This window comes from Aedes aegypti, chromosome 2, assembly GCF_002204515.2.
Source record: "Aedes aegypti strain LVP_AGWG chromosome 2, AaegL5.0 Primary Assembly, whole genome shotgun sequence".
In the NCBI taxonomy this organism is placed as follows: Eukaryota; Metazoa; Arthropoda; class Insecta; order Diptera; family Culicidae; genus Aedes; species Aedes aegypti.
In genome coordinates, this window is record NC_035108.1 from 415403385 (window position 1) to 415422524 (window position 19140).

At 36.4% G+C, this 19140-nt stretch overlaps 1 pseudogene; it reads left to right on the forward strand.

Moving 5' to 3' along the window:
• The window catches only part of LOC110675226, a 139639-nt pseudogene extending 120936 nt beyond the window's left edge, over nt 1-18703 (forward strand).
• The last annotated feature ends 437 nt before the right edge of the window (nt 18704-19140 follow it).

A 19140-nucleotide genomic window follows, 5' to 3' on the forward strand; every position in this document is an offset into this window, starting at 1 on the left:
ACCCTTGGGCAATAATTCACACCTTAGCGCCTTTTGCCGCCACCACCCGTAGTGGAAGCTCCTTCTCTCGTGTGCTGCCAAAAACAGATTTCAATTATCATAATTTCTGACGTCGACTTCTTCGAGGAATGGCAATGGCCTCGGGCGATAAGGAAAACATGACCAGAAAGGGATTGTTTGTTGCCAAATGTGCGAGGATCTGCAACATCTGCAGCTTGCAACGCAGCAGAGGAGGTTTGTTTTCGGAAGACACGCGGTTATAGCACGAGATCCTGGAATTTTCGGTGTTTAAAATGTAAATTGATTTGTTATTGGTAGAAATGAGCGTTACTTCTGGGATAAATGCAAAACAGTAGTGCCACATCTGGTCTGGCTGTAAACATGGGCTGGATTGGATTTCCAAGGTTTGAATTTTAATCATTTGGTGATTTTTTTTACATTTAAAAGAGTGTAACGAGACTGAGGTGAAGGATATATCGTGTGAAGGCTGCGTCCATGATTGTCTTTTTTCGTTCATTTGAATTGAAGTTTCATAAAATATTCCACAAAACTGAAACCGAATATCAATAAAGTCTTAAAATATCAATTTCTTGGTTGAAGTAGTACACTATCCAAATGGTTAAATATTTCAATCACAAAAGAGGGTTTTTTTTTTAATTCAACCGCGTTCAAGTTTCGTAATGGATCATTATGCAATGCTTGTACATTACGTTACTGTTTTGAGTTGCGAGATGAATAAACACACATAAATTTTCCAAAAATAAAATAGAATGTGGTATCTTGAAATGATTGACAGTACTGAACGCAAAAACAAATACACATTGGTCATTATTTCGACAAGACGCAGCCGAATAATGGTGCAATGCACTATTATAACTCGTACTATCACATCAGTAGTGTTTCTTTACCATCATCATTTTTAGTCCGCAATGCAACACAATGAAAGATAGACTATATTGTTCTTAGTTACAACACAATCGAGCCTTTCGCCTGCAACTTGCTCGATCAGTCATTTTTCATACAAAATGGTCATGGTTGGGGATCAGGATCTCTTCTAGTGGGCCGATAGTTTCGAAATTTCTAACTCACATATAACAATTAGTTTACTGAACTTAAAACCACAACATTTGAAAACCTCCTTTTTCTTCTTATTCTTGGTATTACGTCCCAACTGGGTCAGAGCCTGCTTCTTAGCTTATTATGCTTATGAGCATTTCCAGTTATTAACTGAGAGGTTTCTTTGCCAATGTTGCCATTTTTGTATTCGTATATCGTGTGGCAGGTACGATGATACTCTATGCCCAGGGAAGCCAATGAAATTTCCATTACAAAAGATCCTGGCCACGTTCGGCGAGGACGCCAGCAATCATCAAGGTGGTGAGGGAGCGGGTTCGCCAAAAAATGATTCGCTCGATCCGAAAGACCGCTGCTGACCTGGATGTGTCGGTCAGGACTGCTCACACCATGACGAAGATCGTAGGATACAAGCCGTACGAGAAACGCAAGGTTCGCGGATTAACGAGGCCACAACGAAAAAAAAAGCTGAACAGAGCCAACTGATACTTTCGTGGCACGCATGTCAGGAGTCCGTGTTTTCTGATGAGAAACTCTTTGTCTTGAAACCAAGCATGGGAAAATTCACTCACTCACTAGAACGCCACATAAAAAGCATAATATCTGCTGCTATCGAATATTCAGTAGTAGCTGAACCGTACTGGGAAGAGTGTAGCACGAATGCGTAGAACCGATCGTGTAAAACGAGAATCAGAAGCAACACGAAGAGAAGTGAGTGCCAATACACTTCGCTGAATGCATTGAACTGGCTGAGCGGATTCTCACTCACCGAATCATTCCGTGGTGTGTATTGTCAGCCAGTGAACGCTCATCAGCACTCAAATCCGAATGCCATTCGAACGGAATCAGAATGTAAACAATCATTCGGTATTGCATTCGATTGCCTTCGGCTTTCAGAATCCATAGCGACTCTATCAGTTGCCGTTTTTTGTTTCATTTAGTGCTCGCCGAAGAAGCAGAATGGGCACTGGAAATTGAAACGACCAGCTTGGATATAGAAACGACATTCTCGCTCCCGACTGTACGTGGAAGCGAGTGAGAAAAACGCAATAATTGAGTGAGTGTTCCCCAAGCTTGCTTGCAACAACCACACAATGTTCAAAATGATCGGCTGTAGTCATAAACATCACACGGTTTCAAAGCGCCTCGTCGGTAACGGTTTGGAGGCCGTATCCAGGCGTAGGAATGATGTTTATCGAGAAAAACGTGAAAATCAACGCAGCGTGTTATACGACCGAGGTTCTGGAGAAGCTTGTGGCCCCGGCACTTTGGGACCTCCACGGAAAGAATCATTACATCTTTCAATAGGAGAGTGTACCGACCTACACGACGAATATCATCCAAGCGTGGTGTCGATGGAATTTGACTTTTTTGATTTTTTTCAATAAGACTTTGTGGCCTCCCAGCTCTCCTGACTAACGTTGAGCGATTTTGAATCGATGTTCCGAAAATCGATGTTTTGATTCCGATTAATCGATTTTTTGAATCGATGTTTGGAGCATCTAAAATCGGGTGAATCGATTCTCCTCATTTGATTCGATTTATTTAGGTAAAATCTATGAGTATTTTTCAATGTGTCGATGAAAAAAATAATAGAATTTTGAGCTAACCCTGAAGTATGTACTATTCTCTATTGGATTTCAAACTGATTTTATTGAAAGAGGGTAAATATGCATGCAAATACATTTGGTCACATTTCAAGCTTCAAAGATTACAATTCGATTTTGATTCGAATCGATTCAAAAACATCGATGCAAAGGATTCGATTAAATCGGTGAATTGATTCGACAGTTTAAATTTGAATCAATTCAGTACACACTAAGCTCTTACGGTGAATTTCACCGTAATCTCAACAGCTGAACAGTTCGGTGAAATAAAACACCGTAATTCCGTCGAAATTTTACGGATTACGGTGATTTTTCACCGAATACTGTTAAAATGCACCGTACTCCGTTAATTTATTTCACCGAACTGTTCAGCTGTTGAGATTTTACAGGAATCCGTAAAATAATTTAAGTGTGTAGCATCGATGTTATTTACAAATTTGCCCAACGCTACTCTTGACCCTAATCTCCTGGATTTTTATGTATGATCGTATATGCTATCCAAGTAGCGCTATGGATCAATTAAGGAAGCTCATTTCCAGGATCTGGGACGAGATGTCGATGGACCAGGTGCGTGCCGCGCGCGATTCTTTTGAGAAACATCTTAAGCTCGTCATGAATTAGAAAAGAATATCTTGTATTTAAATCTTTTCCAACACTATTGAACTATTTGAACTTATTGAAATTCTGTAAATAAAGTATAGAAAAACGAACAATGCGTACTTTATAATATCCAGTACTGTATGACATCTTCATGCGGATTTTACAGCGCTCGTCGTAATAATTTAAATGGACGGCTCCTGCCCAAAAAACATCATTATGCACTTTTTTGAGTCAACTGCTGTTTCAATAAAAGGGGTTCTTCAATGTTTGTTCCACATATTACTGCAGGAATTGGGAATCCAATCGATACTTATTCTTCTTGAAATTCATCAAGAAGCACTCATAGACTTTGTTCCAAGAACCCTTCGAAAATTCCTTTACTATTTATATTTGAAAACATCGTCAGAGTTTTAATGAAGAATACTTCCAGTGATTATTCAAAGTACTCTAAGAAGTTCTTCTTCATGCAACTCTACATAGAATTGCTACTAAAATAATTACAAATAATTCTTTTGGAAAAGTGTCAGAAGTCACTTTATAAATTGTTATTCATTTATTTATTTATTGAAAATTCAATTTGAATTCCTCAGCTACTACCTTACTCTTATCTAAGAGCGATTTCTATATTTTTTTCTAGATATTCTTACAGGATTCCTCCATAATTATTCGCAGTTTTGTTTCTTTGAAACCTCGCAAATTCCAACGAACGATTCCTCAAGAAATTCAACCAGGAATTGCTCCAATAAGCGTTTTATGAATTGCTTCGAAGGTTCCTCAAGGAGTTTGTCTAGAACTATTTCAAGAATTTAGCTGAGATGTTCTTGTTGACTTAAGTACCATCCAGAAGAGATTCATTAGGGATTTTTTCCAACCCTTAAGAAGTACCCACAATACAAGAAATTTTGGAGGAACTAATCCAGGGATAGTTTCTGCAAACTCATTCAAAGTATTTGAAAAATCCTGCCCAATATCAACGATAATTCCTCACAATTATCTAAAATTTAATTAATTTTAATTTAAAATTTAATTGGGATCATTTTTAAATAATATTACGCAAAGTTTAACAATTATTAATGCCTCTTGTATGGTGAAACTAAAGTTCCAACAAATCGTCTATATCTAGGTAATGTCATCATTTCGATTTCGTGTAAAAGTATATGGAAATATAAATATTAATTTTGACAGTGCCTTTTGATTTCACCAAACTTGAAGGGGGCACGCTATGTCTGAACCAGCAGATTATAAAAATCGAATGTACATCAGATTTTTTCTCGCTAGAGATCAGTATTTGGTCCATATTTTCATAATTGGAAGGTTTCAAAATATTCTATCGGTGAAACTTTGATTTTTTCCACATTTTAGATATTTTTCATACCAACATATTTGGAAATCCCGTTTTGTGACGAATTTCCGCCCATACAAAATGTATGGAAACAAAATTCACCGATAGAATATTTTAAAACCATCCGATTATGAAAATATAGACCGAGTAATGACCTCTAGCGAGAAAACTTCTGATGTACATTCGATATTTCAAATCATCTGGTTCAGACATAGCGTGGAGGGCCTCTAATACCGGACACAATGGGCAGTATGAATAAAACCTAAAGAAGTTGAGTTTACTACAATCTCGGGAATAAATGCTACATGTGGAATACTAATGGAACATGTTTGTGTCACTTTACTTCACTACACGTTTCGAACATACTGCTTCTTAGAAATCCTTGTTTGACTGTAGGAATGCAGATATTCATAAAGTAATACTGAACTTTACGTGAGAATTGTGGCATCCAAAATTCTCTAATTTCTTTTAGAATTCCAGAATTTCTGAAGAAATTCAAGAATTTCGATCGACATTCTAGATTAGTTATAATAATTTGCCGTTCTGGGTCTTTTGCGGCAATGTTTAAAATCCGGCATTTGATTCGGTTATTGATCTTATGAAATTATGTTGTTATCTTTGAGAAGGTATTTCCGTAAGAATTTATGGGATTGTCCGCTTTTATATCAGAATCTCAGTACTGGAATCTAAAAAAATCTAGTGATTTTATTTTAATTTTATAATCTTATGTGGCTGTAATCTTACAATCTCTACAAATCATCATAAAGTTCACATGCATATAAAGGGAATGCCAGATTTATCGCAAATTTACACTACAAATCGTGTAAATTTTCATCACCTACATGAATTTGTGCTCGATTACGTGATGTACAATGGGAATGTAGTAATATTCATATTTTTACATGGTTTGTCGTGTGAATAAGCGACAAATTTGGTATTCCCTTTACATGCATTATTTTATTTATTTAACACTCTGAATGGAATTTTCTTAACGTATGCTGCACGTTTGACAGCTGACTGCTACCCGTATGTAGTGAAAGCTCATGTTCAAAATAAGTACATTCAGAAACACAGGTAGTCACAGAATTACTAAATTTTAATGATTTATGACTATTTTGTATATGCTTCTCTTTCATTCTGCATGCATTTTTTTTCCTATTTGTCAATTCGCCCGGGTTGAAGCATCGGTAAGCTTCAAACCAGGCATAATTACATGTAGTGTAGAAATTCACAGCAGAATTAAAGAAAAGAAGATAGAAAATAAATAGATTTGAATCATTTTGCGATGTTCAATCAAAGGTGAAGATGACAAGAAGAGCAATAAGCCAAATTTGTTTGTCATTGGTGATATAATGCCAAACATTGCTCATGGAATAATTCGCAAAGCGATTTCAACGACAGAATTTGATTTGAAGTGTGCTCTTCAGGATATTTCTCAATTGTTTCCTATTTATTTTTCAGCTTATAGAAATCCTCCTACGATTGATTTTGATTTAAATTACTATAGCCTACTTTGAATACTCACGCTTATTTTGATTTGAATCATGTCCCTGCTTTATTTAAGATATCCCATGTAGCGCTTCTCTATCCTATCAGCTCCACATTCAATTAACTTCAAACCGACTGGAATACATATAAAACATATATCGATAGTAATTTTGATTTTATCATTTTTTTTTTGCATATAAAAGCTTGATATTGACATTACAATAACTGAATGTGAAGTAAAATTCGAATCCGAGATTATAGACGATGCTCTCACACTCTTGATCCGTCTTTAAAATGTAAGGAGAAGGTAAATTCAACGCACTCGCGATCCTGCTATGAAAATTATAAAGCATGATCTGCATAAAAAAAAAACATTTTATACAATAAGAAACAAAAATTTTAAAATAAAATTTAGCAATTTGACCCTGGCTCTAGGCTCTTTTTTAATTTATCTCAAATTTTGAAAAACCTCAGAAGCCAGTTCTGGCATTGAAACTTAGCTTAGCTTAGCTTAGACTGACTACACATATCAATGGTTGCTATTCCGTGATTGACCGAAGTCAGTGAAAATGCACAAAGGATCAACTAGAAGTTCGGCTGGGATTGGCCATAATCTTCTTCAGTGTGCATAATTCAGTGCCTCTATTTATACAGGGTCAATAACGGCGCCGGCCACGTCCTTGCAGTCAGGTGGGATTGGGGGAAGGAATGTTAGTGTGTAACCTTTGCTACTTGGAGACCGTGTTTGCCTCTGCATCTCCACAAAGGTTACTGGGAAGGATGTTTGTTAATGGGCAGGATCGTTGGGTCAAAGGATTCACTTTGATAAGTAATTAGACCATGATAAATAGTTTTTTGTCAAATATAAATATGCTTTTATGAAAATATAATATTTTCATTTGATATGAACAATTTCTATGTAAAGGAAAATTATGCCGACACTTGAGGTGACGAACCATTCAAAGTTTGTTGAACAAATATCTAAATGTAACATTCCTACAGCTGTCAGGACGAAAGCATGTGTTATTATATTTTACTTATTTGAAAAGAAACAATAACTCGATTGGCTGGAACATCATAGAACACTCTTATTCTTATGCCGACACTTACAGTGGCGAACCATCCAAAGTTTGTTGAATAAAGTGAACCTTTCGCAAGTCTACACTTGTATTGTCGAACCATTCAAAGTTTTTTTTTATAATTACAAAAATAAAGATAAAAAGAAAGGGGTGTTTTGAAAACAAAAAAATGTTAAACATAAATAATTCATGAATTAGAGTTTATGTCGACACTCACAGTGACGAACCATTCATAGTTTGTTGAAAAATCATATTTACGTCCTGCCGTTGTATCGATTAAATGTGCAGTCATACATATTTTATAGATTAGAAATAGTAGCATGAAACGAGCTCACCAATTGATCCGTCATCCTTGACTGAGCAGCAACAATCCACATTCAGCTTAACTTGTTTGCTCGGCTATATAAAAGCACTCAGAGAAAATAGGCGCACGACCCGAGAGGGAAAACAACTGACGACGGGCTTTCTTGACGCACTGCCAAGGAGCAATCGTCAAGGTCGAAGATCAAACAGAACTAACCGATCGCGGAACTTTTTCACTTCACTCGACCGACGCGCGACATGTTTGCTCCCGCAGAAGCAAGCGTCAAGGTCGGAAGATCAAACAGAACTCGGAAGCCAGTTCTGGCATTGAAAGAGAAAAACAAATTATTACTAATTAATTGCGAATAAGCTCAAAAACTTACTATGCAATTTGAAAGAGCGCATAATTTTAATTTAGTACTTACAAGCCCAATAGAAAATTAAGTTATTCAGGACTTCGAACAAATTCTCAATCAAGAGAACGTTTGCAAAATTGCCTGGTAGACTGATATGTAAGCCGCTGGCGATGATGGAATTTTCTACATCCTCATCAAGAAACTTCCAGACTGTAGCTTATCATTGTAAGTTGGCATATTTTCCTGACAAATGGAAAAACACCAAAGTTGTTCCAATTTCAAAACCAGAACCTTCTAGCTATCGTCCAGTCAGTTTGCTTTCCTCCATCAGTAAACTTTTTGAGAAGGTCATTTTGAACAAAATGATTGTTCACGTCGATGAAAATTTAACTTTTGCCAATGAACATTTCGGATTCCAACATGAGCATTCAACACTCCTCAATTTCTACGTGTAGCCAATTTGATCCGTTCCAACAAATCTGAAGGCTAATTTACCTACTGGACTTGCTTTTCTAGACATAGAAAAAGCAATTGACTAAAAGTGGAATTGTAAAACTAAAAAACTTCAATGTTCCAACATTCATTGTTAAAATTATACAAAATTATATGTCAAATCGAACACTTCAGGTTAATTATCAGAACTTCAAGTTTGAAAGACTTCCTGTATAAGCTGATGTTCCTCAAGGCAGCATTTTGGGACCAATAAAATACAATATTTTCACATCTGACTTACCTGAGTTACCTCATAGATGTCAAATATCTTTGTTTGCGGATGACACAGGCCTCACCACCAAAGAACGAAGCCTGCGTGTCATCTGTAGTCGATTGCAAAAAAGTTTTGATATTTTTTCTTCATACTTGCAAAAATGGAAGATTTCTCCTAATGCTTCCAAAACTCAACTAATAATATTCCCACATAAACCAAAAGCTCTTTATTTTAAACCTTCAAGTAGGCATCTTGTCACGATGAGAGGGGTTCCAACAAATTGGTCAGATGAAGTAAAGGATGTAGAGCTGAGCTAGATAAAAATTAAACTTTCAAAATCTCATAGAAGGCATTCTTTGTCTTGAGAAAAAGCTCTTGATCTTCTTCTTCTTTCTGGCGTTACGTCCCAACTGGGACAAAGTCTGCTTCTCAGATTAGTGTTCTTATGAGCATTTCCACAGTTATTAACTGAGAGCTTTCTTTGCCGATTGACCATTTTTGCATGTGTATATCGTGTGGCAGGTACAAAGATACTCTATGCCCTGGGAATCGAGAAAATTTCCTTTACGAAAAGATCCTCGACCAGTGGGATTCGAACCCACGACCCTCAGCAAGGTCATGCTGAATAGCTGCGCGTTTACCGCTACGGCTATCTGGGCTCTTGATCTTCAACCAAATTTCCAATCCAATGCCTAGCTGACTAGCCTAGCTGAAGATCGTTTTCTCATGTTAGGATTCAAAGTTCTCCATTCAAGTCTGCATTATTCTAAAAAATTGTAACCAAAACCTTGCAAAAATGTTATATTCCCACAGCCGCCAAAACAAAAAAAGATCAACGAATGCATCCCATGGGCCATGGCGAACAGAACAGAACAAAAAAAAAAATACACCAGGACATTCCGATTGTTGCTAATTCAAGCGAATAAATTGGGACCAAACCCCGCCGAACGGCTTCGATTAGACGGAACCACAGATTAGAAAACGGGCCCAGCATTTTTTCGCAATCTCATCACCGATCACAACCGAGCTGATCCAATATTTGTCAATTTCGGAAAACCTCAAACGAAAATCCCGCCTCATCACCACTCGTCCTCGTCTTCCTTTCAAGGATTTCGGTTTGAATGGATTCGAGTCGAAACAAAAAACAATACCACAGCGAAATATTCCACATTGTTGAGCTGTTTGACGATCGCATTATTTTGTGTGTATTTTCTATTTTTCGGCGTTGTTTCAGGTCCAGGGAATTGATACGGAGGCGGTTGGCTTTTTGAACCATCCGAAGACAGGTTCGGGAAAAGTTGAAAAGATTTGGATTTGGAAAGAAGCAAAAGTGGTGAATAGGGTGGCCCATGATTATTAAACTACAGAAATTTTAATAATAAATCTTTGAAATGTTTAGTGGAATACCTATAAGTAAATGAAAATCCGAATTTAGTACTATACCATTGATTTCTACTAGAGTTTGTATCCTTTGACAGATACGCATATTTTGACCTCAACTGTAAGGCCGTCTGCAGTGTCGTGTACTAGACTCGACTTAAGACGAGAAATCTTAAGTTTCTTACCAAAAGGTTGAAATGAACATATGTGGGTGAGGGGGTGGGTTTGTAACTTAAGATTTTTACACTACGATTTTTCTCATACAAAAATGGGCCACCTTAACGGCAAATGATATGCATTTGACGTGGGTTGCATCACAACGAGCGAAGATGCATCCAAAGTTTGAGGTAAGATGGAGAAAATTGGGAGAAGCGGAAAAGGCTTTGCAACAAGTGAATGGCATCAGCCGTGACGTCGTCGGTGCGTCTCAAAGGTCGGTGTTGAAATGCAGACCGCAAAGGAACCGCATTCCTTTGGGATATGATCTTTTGCAAATAGTGCGGTGGAGGTATTTCATTGCGACTGATTTTTTTAAGGAAATTTGCTTTCAGGAAGACCAAATCCATTGCGTATAATAATGGGCATGAAATCGGTGATAAAAGCAGAAGCATTAGGACATTTTTTATGTAATTAGAAATGAACTTCTATCTGCTACTGTACATCTATGAAGCGTTGTCCATCGGCAAATTTTATTGAAGCATAGCAATCAACAGTTTATAAAGCAAAAATTCCGAAAGGACGTAAGGTCGAAAGATATAAGGTCGAAAGAACAAGTGGTTGAAAATGATTATCTTGTTGAAGATTGTTTCTTCTTAAAAATATATGGTTTGTCCTTCATTTCATTTTTGCTAAATAACTGCGATTTTATTTGATCCTATTCTAGATTGTCGGGAAATGTCGACACCATTTTGTGACGGTGAATTAATATTTTTTTTCATTTTCCACGTTATTTCTGATTGTGCTGTGTGTCTTTCATTCCAAAAAGTGGGAGAGAGGAAAAACAGAGCAATTACTCACTTGCGACGGCCCGATGCTGATGTTTGGAAGTTCAAAATTTCCTCTCAGAATTCTGTTTATGAGAGAAATCTTGCGTAACTTTTCAAAAGGACCTATCAAACATTGAAAGACTCTCTTTGATAACTCTTCTCTTTCAAAAATAACTGATACACATTAACCGCTCCTGTTGCGTTTTTTCATATGAAACGCTGACCAAGAAAATTGTCTTTCGATCTGTGGTGAAAACTTCTTAAAAGTTTCATTATAGCTTTGTTATGATCGAGAAAGAGCACAGGTCCATTAGTGATGTTCAGTGAGAAATTACCACGGTTTAATATATGGTGCTCACTTTCGACAACCTTGACACAAGTTGCTTATCAGCACACACAGTGTGTAGATAATTTGGAATGTCGCTTATTTTTGTTGCTCGTGAATACGGCTTTCAGTTTTTGTCAGTTTTCACATCGTGGAACTGAATACGAATGCGGCAGTCGTTCAATTTCGCTCAAAATTTGGGCACATATAATGAAACTTGTCATCCCTGCTAACGATATATTTTGTTATCAACACCAGTTGTGGGTAATGAATAGTATTATGAAACTTTCGCGTAACATTTCAAACTCCTCATTTCCACTCTCGCTATTTTTCGACTTTAACAGTTCACTATTACGTTTTATTTGGCGTATTTTACGATTCTCTTCATTAATAAATTCTTATAAAGACATAGATTTAATCCTTACAGATGTTTTTTTTTTTCAAAACACAAGAAATTGTTACAAGAACTCTAGCAACTTACTGAGATGTTTATAAGGATATCTCTAGGTACTCATCAAGAAAGATACATCCACCTTTTTTCATGCATCTTCTCTCGAACTTGGCTAGGAGTTATTGCTAAAAATTATCTTTGGAATTTTTTTTCAGGAATCTCTTCAACATTTTTTGTTTATTCCGTCACGATTATTCTTGGAACTCTGTCATGAAAAATTGGATGAACTGCTCAATAGATCTCATCAAAATCACTTCTCTTTACATTTTATCTGCAAATTCTTGATGAAATTCAACTTGAGACTATTTTTGATAAGAAATATTTGTGATAACTCCTCCATATTCTACACATTTCCTCTTTTTAATTGTTAATCCAAAATTAATTCATTCGGGTCATTCTTATGAATCCCAAAAATAACAGTAAATTTATTCAAAAGGTTTTTACTGAAACCATGTCTGGTTTATTTTGATTCGATGAACCATCTCTTATTTTCTTCATCTGTAGAGCCTTTGAACCACAGCTTCCATTATTTTGGAATATTGTGGTATGGCCCATATTTTGTTTGGAGCTCATCGAATACCCTTCCACATTTGAGATGTGATAGACATTGGTTGATGTGTCACACTTTTCCAACTGGGCACAACTCGTTTTATAAAGTCTATTACCCTATAATAACTATCTTGCCAAATTTCCAAGGGCTCTACTGCCGTTATACGCATAATTGTCCCATGTTCCAAAATATGCTATCGAGAAAAATGCGTTTAAAGATTTTAACACATTTAGGCCTCGTATTGACCAGGTGTGTGGTAAATTAAATTAAAATCTTTACAACAGTATAAAGAATAGCGTGTTCATTAAAGTCAAGAGTTTTTATTATGGGAATAATGTAAATTTAGCTATGAAATTCATAGTGGGACTGTTATGCCTAGAAATACGGGGTTTTTGGTGAATTTCTACGCATAACAGTCCCACTGATATTAGTGACCAATTATGTGCTATGCATAATGCTGTAGATGACCGTTCTTACGTATAGATTGTACCGAATGTAGCGGACGTATATCCTCAAGACTATCTTAAGGCACCTAATGACGGCTCAAGTGACATGTGCCAAACGGAGCCACGTGTGGGGAAGTGAAGAAATACGATTTTATAGTTTGGGATGGAAAGCAAAGTTTTCTGTATGTGTGATAATGAGACAATGTATGAGTTAGTGAAAGAAAGAGTGGATGAGTAAGTTAGAGAGTTTATAAGATGTTATAAATTAATACATCGACTCTTCCAGCTGCAGACTTGACAGAAACTCATCTGCGAGTTCAAGGTTGTTTTGCGGAGTAACGAGTAAATATTTAACTCAAAATTCACGACACAAATGGTCGGTGTTCAGACAGACCAGACTTGATGATATTTTGGCCTTGCAAAGATTAGTCAAGGACTCCGTCAATTCTAATTTCTCCGATGCTGTTTTGACTCAAATGTTGCATCAAACAGATAAGTTCCATTATTATAGCAAATAATCCCAATATATTATTGCTCCGAACGCTTGCGGTACGTTTTCCTGAAATCATTAAAAACATTTAGTTCAGTCTGTCTGAACACCGACCAAATCTTCCCACGATTTGACATTTCTTTGGACTTGGTTTGCAAAATCATGATTTTTGATACATCGCAAATAAAGCTTCAGAACCATCAACATATTTGCCACTTGCATCGAAGAACCAATTACCCAGAATAACCCAGTATGTGGCCATGTCACCCAAAACCCCTTGAACTATTCTTCTTTTGACATGACTTTGACTTCTTCTTGACTTCATCAAGTTTGATGTGTCGCAAGATAGGTCTCAGAATCGCCAATATAATAACCACCTCTTCTGGAGAACAGGGTACCCAAAACAACCTGGCATGTTATCAAGTTATCCAAGAACCTTTGAATTACCTTTCTTTAGCCTTGATTTGGGAATTTATGTAGTTTAATGTTGCCAGCTAGGTTTCAGAACCGATGGATATGAGGCCATTTCCCCCAGGGAACCGGGAAGTCGGAACAATCCGACATGATTTGCAAATTCATGAAAATTGATATGTCGCAAGCCAGGTTTCAGATTCGCCAATATAATATGGCCACTTCCACCAATGAACCGGTATTCGGAACAACCCAGCATGTGGCCAAGTCATCCAAAATCATTTGAACTATTTTTATTTAGACATGGTTTGCTAAATCATGCAGTTGATTTGTCGCAAGCCATGGACTCGAAAATAAAAAATAAAACAGGTTGTGTTCCACATGGGATGTAAAGCCAACGTAAGAAGGTATTCAAAACGATTTTCACAATTCAAAACTGCCTACTGACTATTTTGTTCGAGATCAGCGCAGCGAATTGTATAGTGTGACAGTTATGCGTAGAAATACAGTAGTGGGACAGTTATGCGTAGAAATTCAACAATGGGACAAATTGACTTGGCTTGCTTTTCATTGAGTTTCCGAACAAAGTTAATTTTTGGTGTGTGTTTTCTAAAAATATACGTAAAAATAAACTGTTTAATGACAAAAAGTCAAAATGCACAAAAAGTAACATGGGACAATTATGCGTATAACGGCAGTCTAATAACCCTTTTCCAAATGTTAATATTCTTTGATGGCTGTGACCGGTCATCAGGTCAGTTATTACCCTGAGATTTCCTTTATTAAGATTCAATATAGCCCGGGCTTTTGCATGACTGAGGTTTATGAATCTTTTCGCTTGCTTTGATGTATCCGTGGCATTCCAATTGGATTCTACCATGGACATTTCCCAATTTTTCAGTTTCATCCTGAGAGTGCACTCAGGAACACCACAGAGCGATTCAGGATCAACAAAGCTCGAACCCAGTACAACAATCTTACTAAGAACCACATCTTCAAGCATTGCTCTAGGCAGGATTCATTGAAAAAAACTGGATTTGCCTTGAGGTGAAACATCTCGGATTCCAAAGATGGCCGCCACAATGGCCGACTTTTGCCCCTATTCACATTTTCAAAGGCACAACATAGGAGATATAGTAGACAAATGTTTCTGATCTTCTTATTTTTAGCTTTCTGATAGTGCACAAATCCAAAATAAAAAGTATACTGCTGCTGGATGCTTTCTTCGCCGTTTCACCTTAAGTCATTTTAAAATACTATCCTAGGAATAGCTGAGAGAATACATTTGGAGCTTCATGAAAAAAATTGCAAAATATCTCAGCTAATTGAAGTTAGATAAGTAGCTTTTAGCAATATTTCGGAACCTACTCTATGAATAAGATATTATAGCGATTATTGCAGGAATTTCCCCTGGAAAACTCTGGGATTTCGTCGAAGATTTCTCCAAAAGTTTAATCTTGCGATTTTTCTTGTAGTGCTCTTACGGGTATCTCAAAAATTTTGTTATTGGTTCTCATGGAAATTCGAGAAATGTTTTAGGGGTTTTTACGAAAAATTATTCATAAACATAACCAGAAGAAACTGTGCTATATTTTGATTTCTTCTATGAATTTAAACAAAGTTTGTCTTCAACATCTCAAATTTATTAGTCCAGAAAAAAAACTGTGATATGACTATTAATTACTTCCATAGTTTTCATCAGGATGCCTCCAATAATTCAAACAGAAATTCTTTGAAGAATACTTTAAGAATTATTCCAAAGATTTTTTTTCAGTGCTTCATCAAATGAATTCTATAAGTTTCACAACCGTTCAAGGAAAATTCCTCTAAATATTACTTTTGGCATTCCAAAAATTTCTGCAAGAGAGCTCCTGAAAAAATATTTGGAATTTTTCAGACGAAATACCTTAAGAATCTGCGAGATAAATTTTAGAAGAATTCTTGGAAAAATTTATATTCGAGTATATGGATAAGGTTTAGGATGTTGTAAGTTGTTGGTAGTGATTTTAGAAACATCTCGTAAGACATAAAAAAGTAATGCAAGATTCTTCCAAAGTTTTTCTAAAGAATATCTCCGAAATGACTTTTGGAGATATAATTGGATGCTTTTCATTAAACTTTCAGAGAATTTTTTAGTAGTAAAATCGACACTTGAATCCTTGATTTCACAGAAAGACTAGTCTCCGAAAAATTACCAGTGGTGACATCTAAAGAATTGCCTTAAAAGGTTCTATTAAGAATCGATCATTCGTCAAAAATGAAAGAGCATTTTTTCCGAAACGACAGAAAATCTAGAAAAAAAAATCCGTTTTTGTGTTCTATCGTTTATCATAAACGGACGTTATTGTTTTTTCTTGGTTTGCTAATCAATCCGAAGAAAACTGCTTTTTTAGTTTTGAGAAATGATTTAATATTTCGAAAATAGAATCTTGAAATAAATCATTTAAAAAATCATGATTTAATTCCTGTACAAGGACTTAAAAAAGTGATAATTAAGCGTGACATAATTTGTGTATTATCCCATGTATTACATGCAATAATTGTTTCTAAACATTGAAATTCAATCTGCACGAATAGCCTTAACTTAAATGTTCGATAGACAATCAAAGGAGATATTTGGCCATTATTGGCGATTGTGCTACTTTTCCCTTAGGATATCATTACCCCGAATGTCATTTCCATGAACGCATGGCCCTTTTCCCGAAAATGTTGCAACTCAAAAAGGTGCAAGACTAGTCTTCTGAGAAGGTGGTAAACTTGAGAGATCAAAAAAGATGGTATATGTTCACTAAACACATATTGCAAACAAAGCTGAGAACGGTGAAACTCGAAAGAACCGCCAATCAAGTAAAGAAGAGTGTATATCAGATGGCCAGTTCGTTTACCATCTTAGAACACACGTCTCTAACGTCGAAGACCTTACATCGAATCCCATCGTCAAGATAGTCACTAACGACGTAAAGATTATAGTAACGAATTCCTTCGAAAGGTAAGTACAGCCGATGGTCGCAAGATGAGCTAGTCCAGGGTTGAAAATCTCGTAAATATGGATAGGAAAAAGACCATGAATTTATGCCAATAATGAGTGCCGGGGAAGTGGGCAATTATGGGAAACGGGATATTTGGGGAACTGACATTCGGGATTCCAACTGATTCTTGAGAAACCTCTATAGGAATCCCACAACAAATTCCTGTAGAAATTTCTGTCGGATTCATCACAGTAACAGGAACATAAAGAAAACTTTGAAGGATGGCTTGGAACATTTGGGAATTTCTGATAAAATCTGTTTTAGAGGATTCCTAGAAGAATAGTATGAAATCCATTGTTTCTATGTTAGTAACTGGCCAGGCTGAAATTACCGTTTAATAGAACCTCTACCAGTTTATTATTTATCTGTTCTGGGATATTCTAAGCCATTAATTGGACCCATTAATCAGTCAACACATTGTATTATGCGCGTCCAACTTCACCCACTGTGAGAGAAAAATGATGGATGACATTCATTGTTGGAAGTTTTATACAAAAAGGGTGCAAAGGTGTTACTGAATGCAGATATAAGGCTGTTAATTCAGCTACGAAAATAGAACAATTGGATTGGAGTTATGCTGAATATGCTGAATAATGGTTATACACTTCAAAACCAGCAATATCTTGGGACAATGATCCATCTGAAAAATTAAACTGTTTAGTATCAAGACCTATGAATTTACATTAAAAAAATAATGAAGCAAAACGAGAATATTCAGTAATTGAAATTTGTTTTAATTCTTCATATAATAATGATAGGTTGAGATGAATAAATATCTATACCATAACTATTAAAATGAAGAGAATGATTCGAATTTGGTGCCACATTTAAAGAATAACAATAATTAAAAGAATCTAAAATTCTACTAGTAGGATTCATGCCATGTAAGCAGTTCAGTATACTAATTATTGGATGGCTTATGCTAAAGCATTGAATCATAAATTTACAATTCAATTCATGTTAACGAATTTTCAACGAATGAATTCCATTTAAAACTTTTACAGATTTTGTGTGAGTTGTTAAAAAAATGTTTTAAATCATTGTAAAAAATTCAACTACAAGATCCCGCTTTCAGTTTTTCAGATTTCAAGAATGTAATGAAGAACCCACAAGATTTTTTTTCCCATTTAATCACAAAGCTATGTCGAACCAGAAACCACAAAAACATCATATTGAAGGTAGGTGTCTATTGATTGCAATTCCTTAAAAGAATTCCTCAAAAGCAGAAACCGTCTTCACTTTCCGATTTTAATCCCTCCTAAGTTGATTCCATTTTTTTTCTAACTTTTCATTTCTAAAATCAAGAAACGGTTGCCTTTTGTTTCGTTGCGCAGCCTCGGATCCTTACTCGTTTTTCAAGGACTTCCAACCCATTCAGTTGAACATTTCTTTTCCACTTGCCATTCACCTCGCCCGCCATGATCTGCAATGACTTCATCGTTCTCGCTTTCGACGGAGACGTCGGAGAGCATAGAAATGGTTTTCACCTGCCGATTTTTTTTTTTGTTGCTTCTCTGCTTAGGTCCTTAGAAATCAAAGGCACCCCACAGTCACCCGTACATGAAGCCAATAACGATCGTCCTCAAGCGTCCCTCTGGTTATAGTATGAAAACGGCCAACAGCAGCAGCCTCTTCGCCTCTATATTAGATTACAAATATTTCGCGCAAACTGTGCGGTGCAGGATTATTGTTACCAAGGCTGGCCTTGACAGGAAAGCACACGAGTAAAGCAAGCAAAAAAAATCAACCCTCAGAGCTGTGTACCATCTGAAATCCCTAACAAAGGGGTTGCAACTACCCCTTCTGCACAGGAATCAAGCCCATCGATGGCGGATACATGTGCGCAGGAGAGTTGTGAAGCGAAAAGTGGAATTTCTGTTGGTATTTTCGCAGGTGCTAATTTCAGATGTTCTCTATTCGGAGCCAAAAAGCTGAAGTCGGTTGGCCGGAGATGGTGCGGGTCGTGTGCCCGTCCGACGTGTGGAAACCGAATGTGGATGGAGGAGCTTGCTTCCATTTGGGAACGTTGGATTCTGGCAGCTTGATGTACTTATTTGAAGAGAAGGGTTCAGGGATGTAATTTGCTGCCATACCTGTGGAAAATGAGTTGAAATATGGTGGGTTCGATATATTTGCTTCTTTATTTTACTCATTACTCTTTTCTTACCTAAAACATACAAAAGTTTTTTATCCAAATCGAATTAAGTATTGTACAATTTAATTCCACATAACTTTGTATCTTATAACAAATATGCATATTTAGACCTCAACTATAAGAACGACATCAAAGTCGTATATTGTAGTAGTAGACTTCAAGTCAAGTTTACTGTATTATTTCCATTTAACTAAAACTTACCATGAATCTTGAGATCAGACTCCTAAACAATGCAATGCAAAGATTGTGATTGATTCTTTCAGAGACGTTTGATGAAATGTTCTCAAGATTCTTGGTAGTTTAATTGTCTGCAAGACTCATGTAGTATTATAAACGAATGAGTACCTTTTCCGACTTTTCGG